The following is a 26056-nucleotide window of genomic DNA, read 5'->3' as shown; positions in this document are numbered from 1 at the left end:
ACACATAAATAAATAGGATGTGCTGGAGGGACAGATTCATAACCCAGAGGCTCCCTACACTCTGGAACAGAATCCCACTCCATGTTAGGCAGAGCCCCTCACTGACTCTCTTCAAGAGGAATCTTGATGAGTGGATGGGAGATCGTAGATTTACACTGGGTGTCATCACTGTGTCACGTCTAGACAGAGGCACAGTAAAGTAAACCCTAAATGGGCATAATATTCACATAGCAAGGGGTGGCGAAAGCCACACACACACTGGCTAGGCTTATAAATGCCCTAGGGCAGATAGCCTAGTATGAACCTATGAACCTATGAAGATACAAATTGTACAGGACACTAAGGATAATCACAAGGCTTTCTGAACTGATGGTAGGAACCTTGGTGGGAATGCACAGATATGCTCTGAATTACTCAAATATTACAAACAATACACCAAACCCACACACATTGCCAACATCCAACCTGACAGGTGCAGTGCAACCCCCCCCCCCCACCAAAATGCCAAATATCTATCCCAGCAGAGTGCTGGCCCCCTGACATTACAGATGCTGAGGTAACAGCCAGCATCTTCAAAGCAAAACACACAGCATCAATGGTACGAGATGGTGTCCTGGGCTGTGTCCAACATGAACTCCAAGAAGAATGGAACTCCAAATAACACTAGTGCTCAATTTCAGCCTTACCACAGGATATGTACCCAAAAAGTAGTGTACAGCAACAGTGGTCCCTCTCCACAAAGGTGGTGCCTGAATGGATACTGCAAAATATCACCCCAGAATCCTGACAAGCTTGGTCTGCAAAGCTATGGAAAGGATCATCATGGACTTCAGAAATAAAGATATTGGGGACCTACAGACACTGGACCCTACCCAGTGTGGCTTTCTTAAGGGCAGATCCTGCCCCTTAAACATGTTTGACTCATGTGAAACAGTCATCAAGGCCATTGATGAGGGGAATGTGGTCCACACAGCCTATCTGGACCTTGCAAAAGCCTTCCATACAATATCCCATGTGTTCATTATAGATAAGCTCACCAGCTTAAATTTAAACCCCTATGTCAGTAGAAGGGTTGCAAACCAGCTCAAGGACAGAACTGACATGGTCAGAAATGCTGCAGCCATGTCAGACTACAAACCAGCTACAACTGGCATCCCACAAGGCTCGGTCCTGGGACCTCCCTTGGTTGGTATATATTTCCCATAGGTACAGGCCAACATGGAAGGACTGTGTCTGAACAAGTTTGCAGATGACTACAAACTGGGCACCATATCTGACCCTCCAGCTGACACAAGCATCCTACAAAAGGGCCACATATAAACAGACAACTTGTGCCAGAGCCATGTCATCAAGCTAAATGCAGAAAGGTGTATAGTCATCCCCTGTGGATAAACAGTAGGTGCCCACCAAGCACCACATAGGTGTTAACCCATTAAGTACTTTAGAAGTAATAAGAGACCTGGGGACACAAGTTGATAGATATCTTGCATTTGACAACCATGTGGCTGTAGTGGTTACAGAAACATACCATATACCCACCTAATCATGAAGGTAGTCACATCTAGACCAGGGGAGGTCATCGTGCCTCTTCAGTCATCCTTCATCAGCCTCACAATTGAGTAAAATGGCCCCTGTGGGATGTACCTCAGCAGACACCTCCATCAACTGGAAAGACCCCAAAAGTACCTCACCAGGAGGATCAAAGAGCTCTAACAGATGCCATGTGTTGCCTGATTAAACAAACTGCAGCTCCACACAGTGCCATACTGCCTGCCCAGAGGCAATCTGTGCCTGATGTATAAAGCCATGTCCAAGCTGGAATCAATGAACATGCTGCACCTTGTAAAATCTGAATGCCAGTGAGCTATGCACATGAGAGACCTGAACCCCAGCACTGACATAAATAGGACATGCTATAGTGATAGATCCATAACCCAGAAGCTCCCTCCACTCTTGAGTAAACTCCCAGTACAGGTTAGCCAGAGAGTCCCTCATTGACTCTCCTCAAGAGGAATCTTGCTGAGTGGATGGGAGATCATAGGTTTACCCTGCATATCACTGTTATGTCACGGGTAGACAGAGGCACAGTATACTAACCTTGAAATATGTCACGGCAAACTCCAGTTACAATGTGTGTTGAAGGACAGACACACTCTCTGACTAGCATTAGAAATGGCCTAGGGCACATAGCTAGTGTTTGTCAATGTCCACCCAAGTTGTGGAATACACTACCAATGTTGGACAAGCCTGGTTTAAGTAGTCCATATCTGAACAAAATGAAACATGGTCATATGTGCACAACTGGCCCTTAACCAGTCTGGTGTGCTCACTATGAATATTTAAAGCAGTGATAGGACTGAAACCCAGGATACTGTCCACCACAGTGAAAGTACTGAACCAGTACACTATACAATATTACAGTGTTTGGTCAGTATGAAAGGATGTTGACAACTGTATGCAAACTATCCCATGGAAACCCTGCAGGCACAGTATAATCCTTGTTGGGTTCAGACACAAAGCAGTTGGGCAGTAAGTACACAACATGACTCCCAACACACAACTATAAATGTGACATATTGTTGAAGTTCACACACAACCACAAATGTGGTGGACTGCAGATTTCAACATATGGAAAGCTCACACTGGGCATGCTCGCACACTTTGATAAATGAGACATATGTCAGGCAACAAGCCATGGAAAGCCTGAACTGGGCATGCTCACACACTTAGGCCATGTCTCAGTTTAGCAGTTGGCCACACATATCTGGCATTTGTATGTGTTAATCCAGGAACCTCCCACAATACAGCAATCTGCCCAGTGCACACAGTTAAATGACAGCAGAGGCATAAGTTAAACAGTGGATCCCTCTCATATTCAAACATCTTCCACAGATACACAAGTTGTTCATAGAAACAGGGAAAGCTATGGCAATAAAGACCTGCAAACAGTTTATCAGCAACAAATATTGTTCATCTGAAAATTAAACATATGGGTGTAGAGGTCAATACTAGGCTGTTGGAAATACAAGCTTAGCCAGAGTGTGTGCGGCATCTGCATCCCCAGTACAGTAGGCTACTGTGCCTCTGTAAAATAGGTCACAGAAGGCACCGTTTAAGGCTAGTGTTCTGTGCCCCTGTCAAGCAGAGACACAGTGGAGATCCCAGGGGTTGAATTTGCAATGTCACATCCATGTGGCTGGTGTTTGCTGGAAGAGGGTTGGCGAGGACTTATAACAGTAATTGGGTGTCAAGTACAGACTGAGGGGAGCCTTATCTGCAGTGTCTGGACAATTTCACTGTCAACACTTTGAAGTGATGATTTTGAGGGATTGAAGTGTCATGCCAATACTGTTCAGAGCCGTCCTCCTTCTGTGGGATATTGCTCTGTAATGTATTAGCTCCCTCCTTCTGTTGTACAGCTTATATATGGCTGGTGTACACCAGACAGGTCTCCTGTTGTGGAGGAGTCTTGGGTTTATTTGGGATAGCATGATCAATGCAAACCTTCCAGATGCTCATAGAATGCAATTGTCAAGGATTATGCAGAGTGTCCTGTATAATCCCCCAGCATGGGTCCTTTGAAGTCTTCCACCCCAGTCTTCACAAGTGCAAAGTCTGTTTTTGATAAATACTTTGTTTGCAATGACTTCCTTGCCTGGGGGTGGGGATGGTATATGTATGTCCAGGGAAAGTTGGTTATGGTCAGATATTAACAATGATGGTCTACCTCTAGTGTGGAACATAGAGTCCCCATGTTGCAGATGGTCAGGTCTAATATGTATTCCCCCTTGTGGCTGTGGTGATTGGTCCTGCCATAGCACATGGATTCACAAAATGTAGTGGCTGTAGGGTGATGTTGTTGAGGCCTGAGTAGTTCCCCCACTAAATATACCTGTACCTGAAGTTAACCACTGTAATGGTGTATGTGAACACCTTCATATCCTACACTGTTCCCAGGGAAGCAAAGTGTGGTTCCTGGATATGGGAGGGGTGGTCTGAACCAGTTGTGTTGTGTGTTACAGGTCCAGTGGTCATGACGCATGGTATAAAACATGACCTGGCAGTGCTGATGTGCATATGTGACCCTGAAGTAGGCGGCTGTTAATGCATATATATGCTATCCCCCTTACTGACAGATAGTAATAGATGTACATACCTCTTTATAAATAATGATGTCAGCACCCTATAAATACTGCAGGAGAAGAAAAAATACCCGGTAATTTGAATAGCGCGCTCTGCTGATGTCTCTTTTTCAAGTGTCATAATGTAGTTAGGTAGGGGTTTGAATCCTGCAAATGCGCATCATGTGTGATTGGGGAGAGGGAGGTTAGTGTGTGTGCAATTGTGTTTGAAAGAAATGTCCCTTTTGGCAACTAGAAGAACACACTACATGATGTACATTCCTCTTTCTAAACACTGATGATGTCAGCACCCTATAAGTATAGCAGGAGAAAGGAAACCTTCCAGTAATGTGAATAGTGCGCTCTAGTAATGTGTTTCTCTCAAGTGTCATAACATAATTAGGTAGGGGTTTGAATCCTGCAAAGGCTCAGTGTGTGTTTGGTGGGGGGTGTTAGTGTGTGTGCAATTCTGTGTGAAAAAAATGTCCCTTTTGGCAACTAGAAGAACACACTACATGATGTACATTCCTCTTTCTAAACACTGATGATGTCAGCACCCTATAAGTATAGCAGGAGAAGAGAAACCTCCCAGTAATGTGAATGGCGCGCTCTGCTAATGCATCTCTCTCAAGTGTCATAACATAGTTAGGTAGGGATTTGAATCCTACAAATGCTCTGTGTGTTTTTGTCACACAGTTTGTCCATGTGTGTTGGGTGTTGCTCTTAATATTGTATGACATAGATTATATCAGTAATGTCAATGCACACATGAGGTATGTGTGTGCCACATAGACATATGTACCTGTGACCTTAAATAGTTCCCATGTGTGAAGCCTGCCTCATGTGAATATATGGAATTTGCATTACACAACTTTCTGACTGTGGTTTTCTGTGCAGGGTCTGCGGTTGGTATGTGAATATACAGTGAGAGTAGTCTATGGTGTCATCTTACCAGTGAGGGATACACTTCTGGTCTGGAGCATAGAGTCCCCATGTTGGTGATGATTAGGTCCTGTATGTTTCCCCCTCTTGTGGGAGTGGTAACAAGTTGTTCCATAGCATTTGAGTGTATAAATGCTAGGAACCTTTGAGCTAGGGTGTTGGAGCTAGAGCAATGCTCCCAGTCTATGTTTGGGTAGTTGAAGTCCACCAATATAATGGTGTTTGGAGAGACCTTCATATTTCCAGTGTTCTCAGGAAGGCCAAGTGGGGTTGCTGGGTTTGGGAGGGTGGTGTGTGGCAGGCTATAAACTGGAAGGCAGTTTTACCCACTGTTAGTTGCACATGGATAGTCTCTGATGCTTCGTGCTGTGCCACCAACCTGGAGGTGTGTGTATCTTTGATGAATATTTATACTCCCCCTCCTGTTCTGGCTTGGTGCAAGTTTTGGGGCTGACAAGCATGGTATGAGGTATAACCTGGCAGTGCTGGGGTGCTCTTGGGAGCCTTGAACCAGGATTCTGTTACTGCACAGATATTGATGTTCTCCATGCAAAGGACAGTTTCCAGTGCATGCATCTGGAGGTTTACACTGCTGGCATTGAGTAGCATTACTATTAGTTTCTTATCCCTTGTGATACTTATGGAGGTGATTTTGTCTTTTGAGCCTTGCCTAAAAAGGACACTATGGGGGTAGCAAGAGCCTTTGCCAATATCCGAAAGCCCAGGGGTGACAGGTGCAAGCCATCCCTAGCAAAGCATCATGGCTTGTCGAGCATGTCATCCCAGGCTGACAGGCATCGGATCCCCTTTGAATGACACAGAAACTTAAGCAAATTGTTGAAATTGAGCATCTTGTCTTCATATTGTGGCATCATTCTTGGAGAGGGTAAGATGCTACTCAAGGTCAGGGTCATACCAGCCTGGGCCACATGCTCAGAGAGCTCCTCTATGTCTCTTATCATGTAGTCCAGGGAGGTACGTCTCAGGTCATTCACACTGGCATGGACAATGACTGAGTCATATTTGTACTTGCCTTGGAGTGACCTGAGTGCTTGTGTTATGTGGCAGATCATAGCGCCCGACAGGCATCTTACCATGACCTTCTCCTTGTTCAGCCTGGTGAGCGGGACGTCAGTGTGCCTGACGATAGAGTCACCTATTACAAGTGTATCAAGTGTGTTGTTTAGCCTTAAGGGTTGTGACTGCTCAGCACACTGGCTTTGTGAGCTATGTGTTGCACGTGTTCTGTTCTGGGGTAGCGGTTGCTTGGGTGTCTGCTTTGGAGGTCTCTGCTGCTTAGGCAGATTTTTATTTAGAGCCTCCGAGTATGTTTTTCTGTGTTTATGTGTTTGGTTTGCTGTCGTGGTAGGTATATGTGAGACTGGAACTGTAGTGACTGTGGTTTCCTTCTCCTCCTGACAGGTTTTGCCAGTACTGAGTTGAGAGAGCTTAGCCTCCAGTTTGGCTATATGGTTGCATCTCTCACATGTGTTGGAATTTGTTGGGGGAAGGAGAGGGTTGTCTGAGTACATGAGGCAGTTGTAACATTGCCTCAAGATTCCCAGATTCACCAGCTGGACCGGAGAGGAGATTGACAACTGACCTTTGGACATGCTAGAATAGTATTGGGAATTCCTTTATAATTGACAACAAAAAGGGACAATGGGGAACAAGGTACTCAAGGGGAGTTTGTGAGGGTGTAGTGCTTTTAATTTGTTTGTTCTGGTGTATATAATTGCTTTAGTGAGCAAGTGCCAGGTAACTTACATGCAATGTATTACAGGTAACTTAAATGCAAAAATGACAAACAGTAACTTTCTTTCAAGTGAAACAAGGAAATGAGTACAGTAAGCAATGCAGATGTCACTAGGGATCCACAGAAGCGCTGAAAAGCCGTGTTTTAGGTGGAATTACTGTGTCAGAGAAATAACAAGCAAGCAAGCATACAAACAAAGCTACATTCAGCAGGCCTGGATCTAGTCTATGCTACAGCAAACAAGGTGTACCAATTTCAGTAAGAAACAGTTCAAATATGCAGGCACTATAAGCCTTTAGCCAGATATTCCCAGCTCAGACGGGCAGAGTCCAGTCTCTCCTCCCACAAGAGTGCAGACCATGAACCTTCTTAATGTAAAATAACTGGCCTGAAGCCCAAGTGCTTAAACCGGATGTAATACACTTTTAGAATAACAGACACTGAGCCCTCAATCAGCAGTTCTCAACTTAGAAGGATGTAAGCTACCTGTCCTGCCACCACAGTATCCTTGACATTTAATGAGACTCACCCTCCTGTCATAGTTAGGTCCATGTTTTGGGGCTGTCAAGCATGGTATGAGGTGTAACCTGGTAGTGCTAGGGTGCTCTTGTGAGTCTTGAACCTGTTGTCTATTACTGCACAGATATCAACATTCTCCATGCAAAGTAGAGTTTGGACTGCATGCATCTTGTGGTTTACATGTCCGGCATTGAGTATCATTGCTTCTATTTTCTTATTCCCTGTGCTACCTATGTAGGTGGCAGTTCTCACAATTTCAGGACAGTGCTATAAAATGTTAGGTTAGGTAGGCATAGCCCTTTCAGATTTTCAAGGTGGGGACCATGCTGGTATGCTGTGGACACTGTTCTGTGAGTGTAAAGGTTGGTATGTCTCTCATATTTAAGGCTGTGTTGTAGGCACTGAAATGCATGTTGTACTGATACCTGACTAGTGCTTCCTCCAGTTCATTCTTCTTAGTGTGTATGTTAACTGACACCTAATAATACTAATACTGTTTAAATGGGAATATGTGCTTTCCTGTGGGACTTGTGGATTAACTGTTATACAGCAGTGGCTCTTGCAATTTGTTGCTATGGCTTCACTATTTAACCTTTAGATTCACTTCCTGAAGGACTGCTAGGTGTCTTTACTGGAATGTGTTGCTATGGCTTTCCTATTTTCCATTTACATTCACTCCTTGTAATGCTTGCTATATTTCTTTCAGCATCAATTTCTTATATGTTTGGTGTGGTTTGGTGGTACTGCATGCAGTCTAGTCTGGCCAAGGTGTGGGGCTTGACACCTACAAGGGTATTTTATTTTGCTGCTGAGCAGTAGTGGGGCCTTGTACTTTGTGCTAACAGTTATGGATAGCAGGCACATGCAGCGCTTGCAAACTGCTATACTGCCCTTAATTTATTAGTTGGCTACATCCTTTGATATTTCTGGGTTGTACTCCTACATGAGGGTGTGCTTGTGGAAGCTATTCTACAGCTATTCACAGAGTGTGTGACAGCAGACAGAATGATATGCCTGTGAGTTTGTGACACTTGCAGGCCTCAGATACTCTCAGGTGTATCTTTTATCAGCCTCAGGGAATGGTACATATCAGTGGGATACACCCGCGATATATTTCAGATATTCTGCAGTTGTGACTGTGGGGTATTTTGAGCATATGTATTACTACACCATTTCTAACATACAAGTAGTGCATACTTTAAGTAATTGGCTGTTACCATTACGTGGGATTCCACACCTTTCTGCCTACTGTTAGTACATTTCACAGTGAGTCAGTGGGGCACAGTTAACATTTGTTTTCAAATCAGGGACATCCCTGTAAATCAGTCACAGTTGCGAGGCCTGGCCTCTTACCTATTCAAATATGGCAGTGTTTATCCTGCTCTGATAGTGTGTGTGGTTTGCAAGGTGCTACTGTCACATTATTACCTACTAGCTACCTACTAGCATGGCTGTTTCTCTTCTCACACTAATGTTATACAAATCCACAAGAATTGCCAGTAAAGATACAAGAAAAGCTTTGTGTAATAGCCTTCCTATATTTCCTTTACATTCAGTCCTACTATTTCATGATATATTGCTTTCAGCACAAAGTTCTTGTATATCAGTCATGGCTTAGTGGTAAGTCATGCAGACTAGTGTTTCCAATGTCCTGAGTTTGAGACTGACAGAGGAATTTTATTTTGCTGCTGAGCAGACTACAGGCCTTGTCATTCAGAGTGACTAAGGCACTTTTAAGCAGTTGTAAGCAGGTTAGTGCTGTTTGCGCGGAGCTCACGCATGCACACTGTTGCTTAGCTTCGCGCACACACGCTTAACTAAGCATACACAAACGCACACCCACTTACAACTGCTTAAAAGTGCTTACTCTCGTGCACACCTGCGCTAATTTCTTTGAAAGAAAAGAAAATGGGGAGATAGAAAAGTGGTGAAAAAGGGGGCACAAAGAGGGTAGGACAGTAGGAAAACAAGCTCGGGATTTGCAGGAAGGATGTAGGAAAGGCCCATAGCTGCCCATTTCTTTATCAGCAACAGCTGTGCATATGTGTGTAATTTGGTGTGAAATTTGAAACCTTCCACCCCTGAGAAAGGGGTGAGGACAACAAAATATGTTGTACAGCCAATTGTAATTACCAGTTCACATGTCCAGCAGACATGTCTGCAAAATGGGCAGCTATGTATGGGGCGTAACTTTTTTGCGGGAACAGAGTGCCCTTTTTTTATTTTTTTTTCAGGTGAGAGTGGAATGTGAGGTACAGGAAGTAGGTATATTTGGGGAGGTAGGAAGGGGAGGTTTACAGACAAGACAAACAAGATGCATACAGGGGCGGAGTATGACACATGTGGGGGGAAACACAATTGACGGGGACTGATGTTTGGATATTGCGAGCCCATAAGCCCACAGATGGCAACAGTGGAACTGAGATCCCCACCCATGGGCAGTTGCCACTGCGCCTTCACTGCCCAGGACGGGGCTGTGCTGGGGGCTGTGTAGGACGGGCAGCAGGCACACCCATGAGTTGCGCCACCCATGCCTCAAGCTGGCGTAGGGGTTCAAGCACAAAATGCCTGATCTCGCTACGCACCACAGACCAGACACTTTGGAGGGTGAGTGGATGGTCTCCTCCGGCCACGCTTGCAGAGGGGGGACGAGCCCCATCCCCTGCAGCGCTTCCACCTGAAGGTGGCACAGGGCCAACGGAGGAGGTTCCGGCCTGGGCACTAGTGCCAGTTGCACTCGCCAGCTACCCTACAGGTCTTAGTACAGTTTCCTATATGTAACCTTAGGAATGTTGGTGATGGGACTGTTACTGCTACATTAATTTACATTGCATTTTTATTCATACACATTCATATCTGGTTGTGTTCAGGTACAGCATCCTGCTACATTTGATTTATATGGCTCTAGACAACTGTGGATGTTCATTATTTCATATAACCATACTATCTCCATATTGCAAGGGTACATCAACATATCCAAATTGTGGGACAGACACATTCCAGCTTCAGTACTTTATTACAAACATTTCACTGTTTGGTTGTGGCTGTCTCATTCATTTTATTATGTACTGACTGCAGTATACTTTATTCAAGAGTTATGACAGCTTTCTTGGTCGATTCATACCTCTTTCTCACACTCTCACTTGTTTCATTTTTACATTTCAGGATGGTACTTAATTCTAGGTGTTATTAGCATGTCTTACTTGGTTACAACAATCCTTTCCAACAGACTCACTTGTTTCATATGGCAGATTTTAAAAGGGGATGTATTTGACACATGTCTATTGTCTTTAGCTTGTTTACCACTAATTTTCAGGCTGCAGCAGGTTATCTGATATTACAATACAGGTGGAAAATCTCTATTTCAGACTTGTTTAATTTTTATTTCTGGATTACAGGCTGGATCATTTATCTAATCATACAATACTAGCAGAATCTTTCTTCTAGTGTTATTTGAACTTTATTAATATGTAACTACACTGAACTCTTTTACAAGCTGTCTCACTTTTATTGTATAACAATTACAGAAAAATAATTACTAACCTGCCTGGTGGCGCAACCGCTCCAGCCTATCACCATAGGCTCGCCGATTCACGGAATGCACACCTGCAGCTGTAATATAAATGAGGTAATATTGGAACATATATCTCTGTAATATCAGCTAGGAGAATTTCTTACATACGTAATTACATGGATACTTACTCAGTAGTAGGGCGTTGGGCATTTGCCAGGCCTCCTGGATCCAACGGTTCAGTTGGTCCTGCTTTCATCTCTTCAGGTCCACATGGTGGTGACATACCTGTTCACCAGTCCTTTTTATGCCTGTGGCACTGGTGAGATCATGTGCCAACCAGTTCCACACCTCTGCCTTGTATGCTCCCCGCAGAACCTGGCCCTGCATGAGTTGAGCCTCATGATCGTGGACTAGGAGCCAAACCATATATTTGGACTCCTCAACACCCCACCTCTGTGCTCAGAAGTGACTGCCCTCTCCTACACCTGCCATCCTGACTGCAAATAGGTTCCACAATCAGTTATGCTGTGTATTTCCGCCTATGGGGCTTATATATGCCATTTTTCCCTCACTTATCTGTGATTGGCCATTTTGGAATTGTATCAGCTTAAAAAAATGCCTTGTCATGCTTCTATTTCCATTCATTCCTATATATATATATATATATATATATATATATATATATATATATATATATATATATATGCTAATACTGCAGTTCTCAGTACAACTGTCATGGCTTAGTGGTTCTGTACTTTGACTATGATGCACAGTATCCTGGGTTCGAGCCTGGGCATTGCTTTTTTTTTATTTTACTACTGTCTAGACAGGCTAGGAGGTGTGTCTGTGTAAAGGCGGCTTTGATGCAGCTTGCTCAACGTTGCCCGCCGGTAAGCCGGTTGGCGCGCTGCGCAGCTCCGCACAAACAGGTTACGCTGGTTTACGCGTCATTTGGCTATGAGCACGCATATTACGTTGTGTGAGGCATTGCTCAGCTACGGACACATAGTTTCAGCATGTTAAAGCGCCGCTCAACTCCATGCACTCATATTACACCTGTTAAACCACTGCTCACCTGCAGGCAGTCATACTCAGCTTGGTGGAGTGCTGCTCAGCTATGGGCACTTATAAATTTTTTTTTTTATTGTGTTCGATTTCTCCAAAAATACATGGCCCATTTCATTACATTTTACTTAAATTATAGTGTTTTATATATATATATATATATATATATATATATATATATATATATATATATATATATATACATATATGTCAGGAGATTGTTTCGTGCTTTTTTCACTAGAAATAGAAAATTATGTTGTTGGGGCTCGAACCATGACTACCTCCTCTTTGGCTGACGTCTCTACCGCTATGCTATTGCTACTTGGCTTAATTTACATATTTAGATCTTATATGCTTTTCCAATGAGTGCTAACTGTGGCTGAGCGAAGGGCACACCCGCGCAAACGAGCGCAATTATGGGCAAACTTTTTTGAAATTATAAAAAAAAATTAAACTGTTGATTTTTATGTTTTACATTACAGTTGGGTTTATAGTCTGTGGGGACATGTGTGCTTTTGTGCTTCTGAACATTTCCACGGCCTTGCTTGTGGGTGTTTCCTTTCGGGACTGTGATTCTTCTGGGGGCATGTCCCTTTGCAGGACTTGCCGTGCGGACACGCCCCCTACTTTCCTACACAGACCATGTTAGCCTAGGGTGTGATTCAGCATGCCCTCATGAATATGCGTGGCATGCTGACATCACACCGTTTAACTGCAGCCTCCGTGTAAGGCTTGCTAACTCTTACACGGAGGTTTCCTGCCCAAAGAGTTTGCTTGTCTACAGTCATTTCAGCAATACATTCTGCTTTTGGATTTACTGGCTGAGTTGTTTTTCTACACTACAAAAATAAATTGCAAAACTGCATTGTTACATACCATGTACACATTTATAATGACAATAACCACTGAGATTGTCTTATCTGTGTATTAATGTGGACAACAGCTCTTCCCAAAATATGAACACATGTACATACACAATTGCATCCATGATGATCACAAAAATGTGTGTGTGTGTGTGTGTGTGTGTGTGTGTGTGTACCTGCATGTGACAATAAGTATGTAATGTACACAGCATACTGTGAAATAGCTGCATATGTCCCATTTGTGCTGCATGCATTCCTGACAGCTTTTTACATCTAGTTTGACAAGCTGTCTCTTAAAGTATACCTGCACATTGGAAACACAATAGGAAATAGTACATCCACACTTTGCACATTACTCTCATAACAGGATATGTTACCCACATCATATAATGATGATGGCATCATGTATAAAGACCACTATGATAAGGCAAAAGCATTTTCAGGTGTGTTGCAATCATTAAATACTGTGTTTTGCAGATGGGAACAAAATACTTACATGTGTGTTCAATTAGCACAGCAGCCACACTATGTGTGTGTCTTTATGTATGTGTAAGTGTGTGTGTGCATAGTCAGAGGAACGTCAGTCTATGTCCTACTATTAACAATCCGGTCCCGTCCAGAACTAATATCTTGACAGTTGTACATGGTTACCTAGCCATGTTATGCAGGCCTCCCAAAATCTTCTTGCAAACATCCACTGAGGATGTCATCCACTAGAAATTGTCCAGCAGCAGTGTAAATGTCATGCTTGTGCCATGACACCTGCATTAAGTGCTGAGTTCTTTAGCTGGTGTACCTAGTTAGGTAGGGGTTCTAATCTCATTGGAGTCAACTGCTGTGTGTGTCTAGTCAGAGAAGTATAAGCGTGTATCCTGCTGTCAGCAATATGGCCCCATGGAATACAAATATTTTGACAACTGTACATGCCTATCCATCTATTTCATACAGTCCTCCCAACATCGTCACTCAAATATGTAATGATGATGTTGCCCACTATAAATTGTCCAGCAGCACTATAAAGGTCAGACTTGTGCCATGGTGTTTGCATTAAGTACTAAGTTCTCTAGCTGTTATACCTAGTTATGTAGAGGTTCTAATCTCACTCCAGTCAACTGGTGTGTGTGTGTGTGTGTGTGTGTGTGTGTGTGTGTGTGTGTGTGTGTGTGTGTGTGTGTGTGTGTGTGTGTGTGTGTGTAGTCCAATGTGTAGTCTAAAGAATGTAACTGTGTATATTACTATTGGCAATATAGTCCCATGAAGTAGAAATATTTTGACAATCATACATGACTACACATTCATGTCATACAGGCCTCCCAACAACTTCTCTTAAACATCCAGTGATGATGTTGTCCACTATAAATTGTCCAGCAGCATTGTAAAAGTTAGACATGTACTGTGGCCCTTGGGTTAAGTACTGAGCTTTCTAGCTTGAGTTCCTAGTTAGGCAGGGGTTCTAATCTCACTGTAGTCAACTGGTGTGTGAGTTTGCTTTCAGTTGGCTCACAATGAAGAGACCATCTTAGAACAGCATGTAAGACACTCCTACTACCATCTTCTTTTCACCAGACGCTGCTGATGTCATCAGCTATAAAGTGTTGTCTGACACTATACAAGCCAGACTTGTACTGTGGCACTTGTGTTAACTAATGTGCTTCCTAGATAGTTATGTAGGGGCTCTACTCTCAATGTGGTCAACTGGTTTGTGTGTGCATGCAACAATCAGCATGGTGACAATTTTAGAATGACACAAGTCTACAGGTATGCCAGACACTCCTCAAAATATCTTCTTGCAACATACACTGATGTCATCCTGTATAACATGCACTCTGACAGTGTTCAAGTCAAACTTGTGCTGTGTCATATACAGGAATTCTAATCTGACAATGGACAATGTGAGTATATCTATATATCCAAATATTACTTTTGATACAATTTTACATAGGGATGTGACTCTACATCCATGTCAGACACTCCTATCAACATGCTCTTCTCAGCATACGATGATATTATACTTCATTGTGACACAGTTAAAATCAGAGATATGTGGTGGTGCCAGTATTACTTTGCATGACATTCAACTTCTATGCCTACACAGGTGTAATTTTCAAATCAGTCCCAGTCTACTGCTGTGTGTGAGTGTGTGTGTGTGTGTGTGTGTGTGTGTGTGTGTGTGTGTGTGTGTGTGTGTGTGTGTGTGTGTGTGTGTGTGTGGCTGGTGGTACATTAGGGCCACTGTATCATCTTTAGAATTGATCATTTCACTACCACTTTGGAAAACCTTTAACATAGCCCCATGCATCCAGCATCCTGTTTTTTTTCCTCTGGCCACACTACATCCTTCCTGCAGAAAGTGGAGGATGTCCTCATGTCAAATATGTATACACACATCATGAGGCAGAGTCCTTCCATGAGCCTCTGCAAGCCATCTTCAGACCACTGCATGTGTGATTGCTAAATCTGTCATGGTGAGGTGCAGTGAGGTGGCAGTGGTGAGGTGGCAGTATGTAAAGTAATCCAACAGGTATACACATATAAGCACAAAAAGCTTACTATCTTCCATCATACAGATAAAGGGAGTTTGTTTTAAATGGTATAATAATGGCTAGTATTTTGTGATGTTGGCTGTAAGCTTAGTAATGTCCTATGACCTTATGAACATTTATAATGGTCTTTCAGCTTTTCCCAGTTAGGGGTCGCCACAGCAGAACCCCGTTCCACTAATGATTGACAGTGGGCTTTTATAGTGCCGAGTTGCCAGCCCGATACCCAACCTTCTAAGAAGGCTCACCCATTCATGCACGCACCTACCTGCATGTCTTTCAAACGTCATTCGACCACGGGGAGGACATGCAGACTCCACACAGAAGGCACTCCAGCCAAGAATTGAATGGGAGAACCTCTTGCTGTGAGGTGACAGCACTAACCACTGCACCACCGTGGCCTACAACTTGATGAACATTTGACATGTCAATATTGCTGTGATTGACACATGCTATGTCGAGGTGTGGATGTACTGTATGCCAACAAGAGGGTCTTACAGTCTGTGATTTTCCACACAGTAAATCCATTTCCTCAACATTAGACACTTACAAAGCTAGTAAATAGTGGTGAATTTACTGGGTTTGGGCTAGGGAGGCTAAAGCTCTCCCTTTAGCAGTATAAACAGCTGTGCTTACCTCATATTTGTATTTGGCTGTATTGTGAATGCTGCTTTTTAATCTTGATTCATCTGGAGATTCTTTGTCCAATCTAGAATAAAACTTAGAATAGTAACTTATAACCAAAAGTGGTTCCATGTCAAGCTGCAGCCTAAAGCCCTGAGAGTAACATAAGCATGGGAATTGTCAAGATGCAGAAAAAATAGGAAGGAGTCATTTTTAGAGAGTTTTTATGTTCCAGATTGCAGGAGGTAATTTTTTTTATCCTGGCAGTCAAGATGCCTGCATAGCTGATACTATGGGTAGACAAAGGGTGTATTGATTGTCTGTGGATAAAATGATTGGCCTTGCTCTTTGTTGTAATTCTGGTTTCAGAGGAATAGTGTGTTTAGATGAAACAGGCTGAAATAAAAGCTGTGATGACTGTTAATGTAAAACTTAAAGTGACAAAGTTCAATTCACCTTATATTGCAATTCCTTTTAAAAAGGTTTAATACTAACCACTTCATTTAGACCTGGAACTGTATGTGTTCTAATCCTAATAATCCATTTAGTTTCCTATTTTTCTGTCATGTTAATCAAGTCACCTTCTCTAACTTGTTCATAAATAACCTGCAGAAGCATAAATTTAAATCAATGCTTTGTGTTAGTCTATGTATTATATTTGTATAATGTGTTAGTTTGTAGTTTCCTACTTATTTTAGACAAATGATCTCATATTCATTTTTTCAATTTACAATTCATTTTACCAAAATAGTATGTCTCACATATTTCACATTTTGCCATATAAATAATATTTCTCGTATCACATGTGCCATAAGCATATAATGTAAAATTAGTACCATATACAGGGTGTATAATCTGTTTATCAGTATATATATATATATATATATATATATATATATATATATATATATATATATATATATATATATATATATATATATATATATATATATATACATATATATATGGGTCCCCTTCAAATGATCGAACTTTTAAAAGCTCGGCTTTCATATGGCCGAGACCATATGACTGAACTTTTAAAAGTTTGAATGGTCTGAATGGAGATCTCCATACAGCACAGAATGGGAAGATTTCCCTTTTCCACAATGTAGTGCGATCTCGGAGTTGGTATATTTAAATAGCAGGGAGGGGGGTGCAGGTGGGCTTTCTTCCCCACTAGAAATGTTTATTTTATTTTTTACATGTTCGAACTTTTCAATGTTTGATCATATGGTCTCGGCCATATGAAAGTCGAACATTTGAAAGTTCAATATATATTACATCCTCAGTATTTCTATTATAAGTAAGCATACAGCTACATTTATTATTTTAATGCTTAGAGGCTTCATTGACTGCATCATTTACTTCAGAAAAATGGGTTTAGCATCTTCATTCCTCCTTTCCTTAACTTCTTGTTCTATCTTATTAATACATTCACTATTATAGCCTCTTTGAACAAATTCAACAGTTGTCTTTTTCATCTGTTGATTTATATTAAAATCTAGTGTATTAACTCTGGCTACATGTAACACCTGTTTTTTAAGTACATTATTACAAATAAATGGGGAGATGCATACAAGTCCTATGTAAACGAGTGTTCCTTTTGACATTTTTTCTGTATAGAGTTGTATCTAACTTGCCAGCTACATTCTTGATAAGTGTTATATCCAAAATATCAAGTTGAGTGCTATGTACTGTTTTTTTTAAAAAAAATCAGTTATATTATGTATATGATTCAGAAATTCATCTAGTATTGTTATAGTTCCATCCTATATTAAAAAGTCACCTACAAATCTCTTATAGAAAAGAACATTAGCATAGTATGGATTTGTATCTGCAGAGACAACATATTACTTTTCCAAAATATACATGACAATATTCATATAAGTATTGTCAACTAGGGTGCCCATAGCAATCCCCTTATCTGGTTTAAAATAAAAATTTTGAAACATAAAAATATTATTGGTTAAAGTAATATGCAGTAATTTGCATATTATATTAATATGCTCTCTATCAGAATTAGTCAGAGACAATAAATGTTTCCTCACATACTCAATTCATTCATCATTAGGTATAGATATAAAAAAGTGAATGTTACTAATAAATATTTTGTTAAGTCCTTCTTAATGGACCATTCAAATAATTGTCGTAAAAATCAGATATGTCCTTAACAATAGTTTCTGATTCATATAAACTCATTTTCAGCTGTGTCTAAATATTTAGAGATGGGTTAAGTTACCCATCCCCATGTCAAAATCGGGGGTCTCATGGCTGGATGTGTTAATGACTTTTATTTATAACAACAAAATATCTTAGTCTCGTGTATGAGCAATTGGGCATGATAAAGTGAATTCAAAGTGTGCAAATGCAAGAAAAAAATACTATGCATTGCTACACAGCCAGTCAATATACAGATGATTTGCAGATCCAAAATAACCATGGCTTGCATATTCATGAAATTTATGATTCACAGACTCACAGACAACATGATGCATTTGTACATGAACAGATGATTCACCCATTTGCAAGAGTAACAGTTAAAAAACCCAGTCAGATGTTTGGCAGATTTGTGCAGTATGATCCATTATGCCTAAACACAACGCACAATATACAGTGATGCAGGATAAAAATGCAAGTAAAAGTATTAAAGCTAATTCTTCATTTGATAGTTTTAGAGAAAATTATTACATGTTTACCATCTTGGACATATACTTGAACAATGTAGTATCATGTTAAAACCAGAAGTTATCCCTGTTATTCAGTCAGTATGGAAAGTACTAGTAGCATTATAATTATAAAGGAATTAGAATGGATGGAGAGAATGAGAGCAATTATTAAAGACATTGGATCAAATTTTAGGGAAACAGAAACTAGATATAATTTTATTATGTATTGTGCCACTAGACTTCATCAAAACAGTTTTGAAGGAACACTAATTTGAGACTGACAAAAAAGTAATCTGCATGATACCCAGATGCAAATATTTTTCTTTAAACTGATACCAAACAAGCCTTTTGGCAGATCAAGACCCTATTGGATCATGATTAGCCTTCCTCGATGTATCACTGAGGAGATACAGATTTTGCACATGCCGTTTGAAATATCATCAACTCCAGAGGTATTTCAGTGGGCAGTGGCACAGCTCAAAACAGGCTTAGAGGTTGTCTTGTGCATTATTCATGATATTCTGGTTTGGTGTGAATCCAAAAAATACCATGCTATGAAGCTAAAATAACTGCTATACTACCTAAGATTATAAAACTTTAAATTAAACAGAAGTAAATGTCAGTTATGTATAACTACTGTTAAGTAGTTGGGATGGATTCAACCTGAACTAGAAAGGCTAAGGACAGCTATCCACCCTCTGGGAAATACTCCCTGATTAGATTTTCATTTGTATTGTAGTATCTATCCAAGTTTATTCCAAATTGGTATGAATTCTTAATGCTACTGATGAAACTTCAAAAGGACATTGTGGCAAATAAAACACTCACAGGAGAGAGACTTATTGCTGGTCAAGAAACTGGTCTTTAAATGTCTAAGATTATAATGTAACATTATGATGTAACTAAACTGGTTTTATTGCAGATTGTTTGCGGCCAGGCTGGCGTTGCAATAGTCCTTCCACAATGAGGTCAAACTGGTATTTAAATCTCCATAGCAATGACAGTCTCTCAAATCTGCTATGCTCAAACTGAAAAGGAATTGTTAACTAAACTCTGTTGATGTGAAAACTTTAATATATAGATAGATGGCAGACCTGTCTGTGTGGAGTTTGGCAACAGGGCATTGCAAACCATTTTTTATCCTGAAGCTGAAAAAGATGATATTTTTATTATCCTCAAGTGGGTCATATGATCCAAGAGCCATCATGTGATTGGCCGAAGCTCTAAACATAATTTTTTAAAAGTAAACTGCAATAAAGTATGTACACAATTTCTATTGTTGCTATGAATGACTGCAGAGCAACAGATTATAACATGAACATAAATAAATAAATAGAAACGCATAAATACATAAAGTCATACTATAAGGGTTTATAATTAATATAAGCATTAAATCACTAATATTTTACTTAAGTTAAACTCCTATGTTTAGAGCGTGGGCCAATCATGTGACAACTCTTGGATCATATGACTCACCTCAAAGGTATTTTAAAGTTTGTCACTTGTTTTAAGATTTTTGTCTCATGAAGTCTCAATAATTTTCCTTGGATGAAAGCACTTACAATAAATGTTGGAGTGTTTACTCAAGTCTATGCTTTTCCTTTGATTTAATTTCCTAGTTTATTTTGTGTAGTCATTTGTGTTAGACTCCCGTGTAAGATGTTTATGTCATGGGCGGAATCTATGATAGCTCCAAATTTGCAGTCATCTGTGAACTTGGTCAGCCAAAAGCCATTGACATTAGCCTTTACCTCTAAGAAGTAGATGCCAAATAGAAGCGGTCCTAGCACTGAGCACTGAGGTACCCTGCTGGTGACCAATTTCTTAGTGGAGATGGTATCACCAATGCTGACTTCCTGGATCCTATCTGTGATCCAGTTAGCAATCCAGAGAGTTATGCTGGGGTTTAGGCCCAGTTCAGTGAGCTTGTCAACTATACCCAAGTGATGTATTGTATCAAATACCTTAGTCAGGTCCAGGTAGGTGGTATGTACCATTTTGTCCTCCTCCATTGCTTTGGTGACCTTCTCAAAGAGGTCTACCAAGTTTAGCAGGCATCATCTTCCCTTGACAAAGCCAGACTGGGTTGGGTTCAGTGTCTTAAGGCTGCTATAGCTTTGTTGATCATTTCCATGATAATTCATTCCTTTTCTGGCTTTGCATATTATACTAGAAAGACTAATAGGTTTGTAGTTTATTTGGTCAGTCAATGGTCCACCCTTGTGAAGTGGGATAACTGTTGCATTCCTCCATTCTCATTGTACAAACCGTGTTTTGAGGCTATAGTTCAAAAGTGATTCAAGTGATCCTGAGAGTTATGCTTCCAGCTATTTTAAGAAGCATCCTGGGATACTGTCAGGGCCCATTGATGCTGTGTTTTTTGGCCTTACTGAGCACTACTAGGACCTGCTCCTTGTTAACAGTTGGTGGGAGGTTATGCTAGTAGTATTTCATAGAAGGAGGTGAGGGGAAGTGAGGGGGCGAAGTTTGAGCTGAATATGTTAGCCAGAAAATTTACTAAGTCACTCTATTCAGTGAAGGTGGCACCACTGATTACCAGTTCAGCAGACTGATGTGTGCTGCTTTTGAAGTTTTGAATTTAGCTGTAGAAGGCCTTGTGGTTGTCTCTAGACTGTGAAACAATGTTGATCTCATAATCAGCCTTGTTGGACTAATTAGTCCTATTAGTTTCTTTTGAAGTTTAATTAGAGAACTCATCATTATAGGAGTTGCTCTTCCTGATTTTAGCCATGATTTCTTTCCTTTTGTTATATAGTCTTTTAAGGTTAGGATTCCACCAGTGTGGTTTGTTAGAATAGTTTGTTTTTGGCTTATTTTTAGTAGGTACAGCAGCCTCTAAACAGCCAATTACATGACTGTACAGGGTCTCTGTGAACAATTCCACATAGATTGTTGTGGACATGAGTTTGGGAAAGGCAATGGATTTCAATAAACTATCGCTCAGTAGAAAGTCGTTTGCTTTGGAATGCTGATCAGTTCAAGACACATACCTGCCTGAGACACATATTCAGAAAGATCAACATTGTCTCTCTTCATGTAGTTCAGGAAAGTACGTCTCAGGTTAACTCCCACATGGACTATGGTGGAATCGTACTGATACCTGTGGTGTAGTGACTTGTGTATTTGTATAACTTAATTGCTCAAAATTCAGTATAAACGAATAAGATGAAGATAAAGAAAAAACTGTATAATGTATAGAAGTACAATTAATAGAAGGTTTAGAAAAAGGAAAGAAGAAAGAGAGAGGAAAAGGATTTTTGCAGACACAGAATTATATATAGCTAGTATAAACGAGGCAATAAGGATAGAAAATCATATAGCTATTAAATAGTTTAGAAAGAGACAGGGAAAGATGTATAGAAAAAGAAGCAGCTTTGGTAATTAATGTGGCGTAAATATGAGCAAGACCATTTATTTGCTAGATGTTTCTTCAGCTGTTTTTGGATTATTTTTGGAGATTTGATTCCTGACATTCTCAAGTACTGAGTTCTATGTTTAGCTATGGGGGTAGAATATAGGGGTGTCCTTGTGAATGTATGTTTTTTTCTATTGGCAGTAGGTGCTGATTTATGGAGATGAGTTGTCTAGAAGGAGTGTTGTTTCTGCAATAGATTTATTAATGTAGAGCATTTTTCTGCTTTACAGAAGATGTTATGGGATATTTGTAGTCTAATAATGATTACATATAATGTAGTTTGAGCCTCTCTAGCTTTACTAAAGCAATTGAATAATTATTTCTATTTGGATTGGTGGTTTGCTCCATATTTACATATTTGTTGTATGTGTCTTCTAGATTTTTAAGATGGTTTGATAAGATATTAGTTAGAAAAAATGAAGTAAAGAGAAGGAAAAGCAGAAGTATGGGTCTAGCTGTTGTTGGCTGATTAACATCAGTGAGGTACAGTTTGTTTGTATGCAGCAGTCCAGGTATGTGGTTTGTCTTTTTCACAAAACAAATTATATGATGGTCAAATCTTAAGTGTTGATCAGTGATAACTTTAGTAGTTAATTCTGTTACCTGTTTGGTTATAGTGACATTTTGTTAAGTACTTTCCAGTTTTGTCAGGTTTGTTAATCTGTTGGAAATGTGTACTATTGATCAATTAAGGTACTAACTATCCTCAAGCTCAGAGACAGAGAAAGAATTTAGAATCCAGTTGACAATCACATTTAGCAACATAAACTATTGTGATTGACCTATACTGTTCAAACTAAAGTTAATCTGAGGCTTACTTGTAACCAAAGGCATTTATTTAAGACTGGTCTGCTCTCGTCTTAGGATATTACGTTTTTGATGGAATGCCAGATCTAGAAAAGAAGTGCCTCAGTAATTAAACAATTTAGAGCTCTTGAAGTGTGCACTTACCCTGATTGTGACACTATATTTGCCAGTATGTCACCTGTATGAATGGAAGATATTCTAGCACCTGATCATTAGACTTTTCTGGGTATGACTGTCATACCTACTGTGACCTGATCAACCACTACAGACTTTAAAGTAACTAGAATATGACAGTATAATCTAAAAGACATGATAATGAAATGACTTTGTAATATCTTATGATAAAGATAGATTTTCATAGCAGTCTTTGTATAATCTCTCAGCATTTAACATAAAGAGAGGGCTGTTATGCATAGTATAATACAACTTTAAATATTCTCATTGCAGTAATTTACTTCTGAGATATCACATGGTGCTGTCATACATGATAAAGTATGCACATTCATAAAGTGTGTCACCCTGGCATCTGTATCTTATCATCCAAAATAAAACACCATAGTGTGAAGTAAAAAAAAAAAAAAAACAAAAAAGCAAAAAAAATAAACTTCCAGGGTCATAAATCCATTGAGCCATTTGGAATTGTGTGGTAATTTATGATGTGCAGACTGAAGAAACTTGAAACTAGTGAAGAAATTGATGGACATAAGGTGTAAATAAGCCTTGCATTTTCAAACCATCTAATTGAAACACTCTTTTCCTTCCGAAGAAGAAAATGCTCATCACTATGTGTTTATACATGACAAAGAATGCAAAGCAAAGCAAAACAAACAGTCCCCGGGATTCAGTAAGGTTCCATGCAGGAATAGCTTATTCCTGCATGGAACTGACCATTTAGGAGCAGCACGGCAGCGCACCATGCATAGTAATGAAGGCTCGCTGCCTCAGCTCCTAAACGGACATGGAGCATGGACGAGTGTAGGGGGTATGTCTGAAAGCAGAGCTCTCACAATATACACACCCCCACAGTCAAGAACTTCTGTTTGGCAATTACAATGAGTGAGACTGCTCATAGGGAGTTACATACCCCCAACAACATAGATCAATGCAGAATGTCCAGATATGTGGCACATATGTCTGGCCTGTCCCTCATTTACCCTGCCAAATCACTGGGATGATTTCATCAATGAAGTCTGAAATAATGGCAAACATACAAGTGTCAAACTTCAAATCCATCAGAAAATGTACATAAAAACAAATCCCGTTACCCTAACAACACCTCAAGTTTATAAGAGCAATATTTAAAATATAATAATATAAACATTTCTTTTATCAAACAGATTAAATTTAACCATAGGTGCATGGGTTTGTCCATTGCTTAGCTATGCATACTGTAGCTTAAATGACACAAGAAGATAAATATGAAGATATATGCAAATGAAGCAGTACTTCAATAGTGTAGTGGTCAGAGCATTCGCCTTATAAGCAGTCATTCCCGGTTCGATTCCTACGCCAGTAAATTTTATTTTCCATGTCAAATCACTTTATGAACAATTTTTTTTGTATAACCTGCTAAATAACATATATTTGTGAAATGGAGTACTGCATTAAATGCAGATGTGAGGTGTCATTGTAATAATGTTGTAAAATCCACAGATAAACACAAGTGCCCCATACAATATATGTACACATGAATCAGGGATACAAATCGAAGGTATAATGTGCAATGAATGATAAATCCATAGAGTGTCCAAATCCACCACCTTTCCAAGAACCATGTTACAATTCTGTCTAAATTAGTGTGGGGGGAAAGCGGGAGTAAGCACTTGTAAGCAGTAGTAAACGGTTTTAACCTATTTGTGCGGAGGTAAGCAATGCGCACACAGGTTAAGCAATACTGAAGCTAACTTTCTGTAAGCATATTTAACCAGAAGTTAGCATTGCTTACCATCGTGCAAACCTGCACAAACCTACTTATAACTGCTTAAAAGTGCCTTAATCACTCTGTATCCAGCAGCCACTGCTCTGCCCAGCAACAAAATAAACAGCCCTTGCAGGTCTTGAACTCAGGACTCTGTACACTATAGTCACAGTAGTTAGCCAGTAAGCCATCACAGCACTGTATAGGACAGAGGTATCACCAAAGAGATCCTCACTATAAGAAAAACAAAATTAACAAATAAAAGGAATCTATATACAGTTTATGTTGTATAACCTACTACATAACATAAATATGTGAACTGGAGTACTGCATTAAGTCCAGATGTGAGGTGTCATTGTAATAAAGTGTTGAAATCCCCCAATAAACAAAGGACCCCATACAGTGTACGTACACATGAATCATGGAATACCAAACACATATATAACATGTAATGAATGATAAATCAATGCCAAACCGCAAATAGTGTGCAAATTAAAAATTAAGCAATGCTAAGCATTGCACACCCCTGCTTACTAGGTGTAAGCAATGTGTAGGCCAGCTAAATCAGTTTGCCCATTGGTATACCCCTTTAAGCAATGCCAGCCTTAGGTAAGCAGGTTTGCCCATACCTTAACATTTTCAAAACCATCCAATCAAGACAAAGTGTGGGAAATCAGCTCCATTTTTAAACCCCACAGATGGGAATACATCTCATAACTGGTTGCAGCTTCCTCCTGTAGGCACTATGACCAGGGTGGGTGAAGGAGTGCACTTCCAGGTGCAGTACTGGGGCATCCAGGAGTCCAAAGTCATGGCAGGACTCCTTGTTAAAGACCATGAGCAGAGACTGCTGCAGGGCCAGTATGAGGGTTCTCAATATAAAGCGGAAGCCTGGGACTGTCTCACCCATGACCTCACCAGTGCCACTGGCATCCCTAGAACTGGTGAGCAGGTCAGGCATCACTATGCTCACCTGAAACAAAGAAAGAGGGAGCTCTTGGATCAGTGGATCCAAGAGGCTAGGCAGATGGGTGATGTCCCAGCCATGTGTAAGTTTCAGTCCACTACCTGTTTAATAATTGCTAGCTCATGTATATTATGGATAGGCATGGCTAAATATTTCTTGTATGTCTTTGACAGTGGCAAACAAGTGGGCTATGAACCGGGAAGCCCATGTCTATAGATTGCAGTGGTTGCGTCGTGAGGCAAGTTAGTAATAATTTTGCATGTACTGTTATAAGAAATAAATCTAAAAGTAGTAGAAAGTTAATTGCCAGTATAAAAC

This window comes from Protopterus annectens, chromosome 6.part0 (assembly GCF_019279795.1).
Source record: "Protopterus annectens isolate FY-2018-M chromosome 6.part0, PAN1.0, whole genome shotgun sequence".
Classification (NCBI taxonomy): domain Eukaryota; kingdom Metazoa; phylum Chordata; order Ceratodontiformes; family Protopteridae; genus Protopterus; species Protopterus annectens.
Note: the sequence above shows the minus strand (reverse complement) of the source record.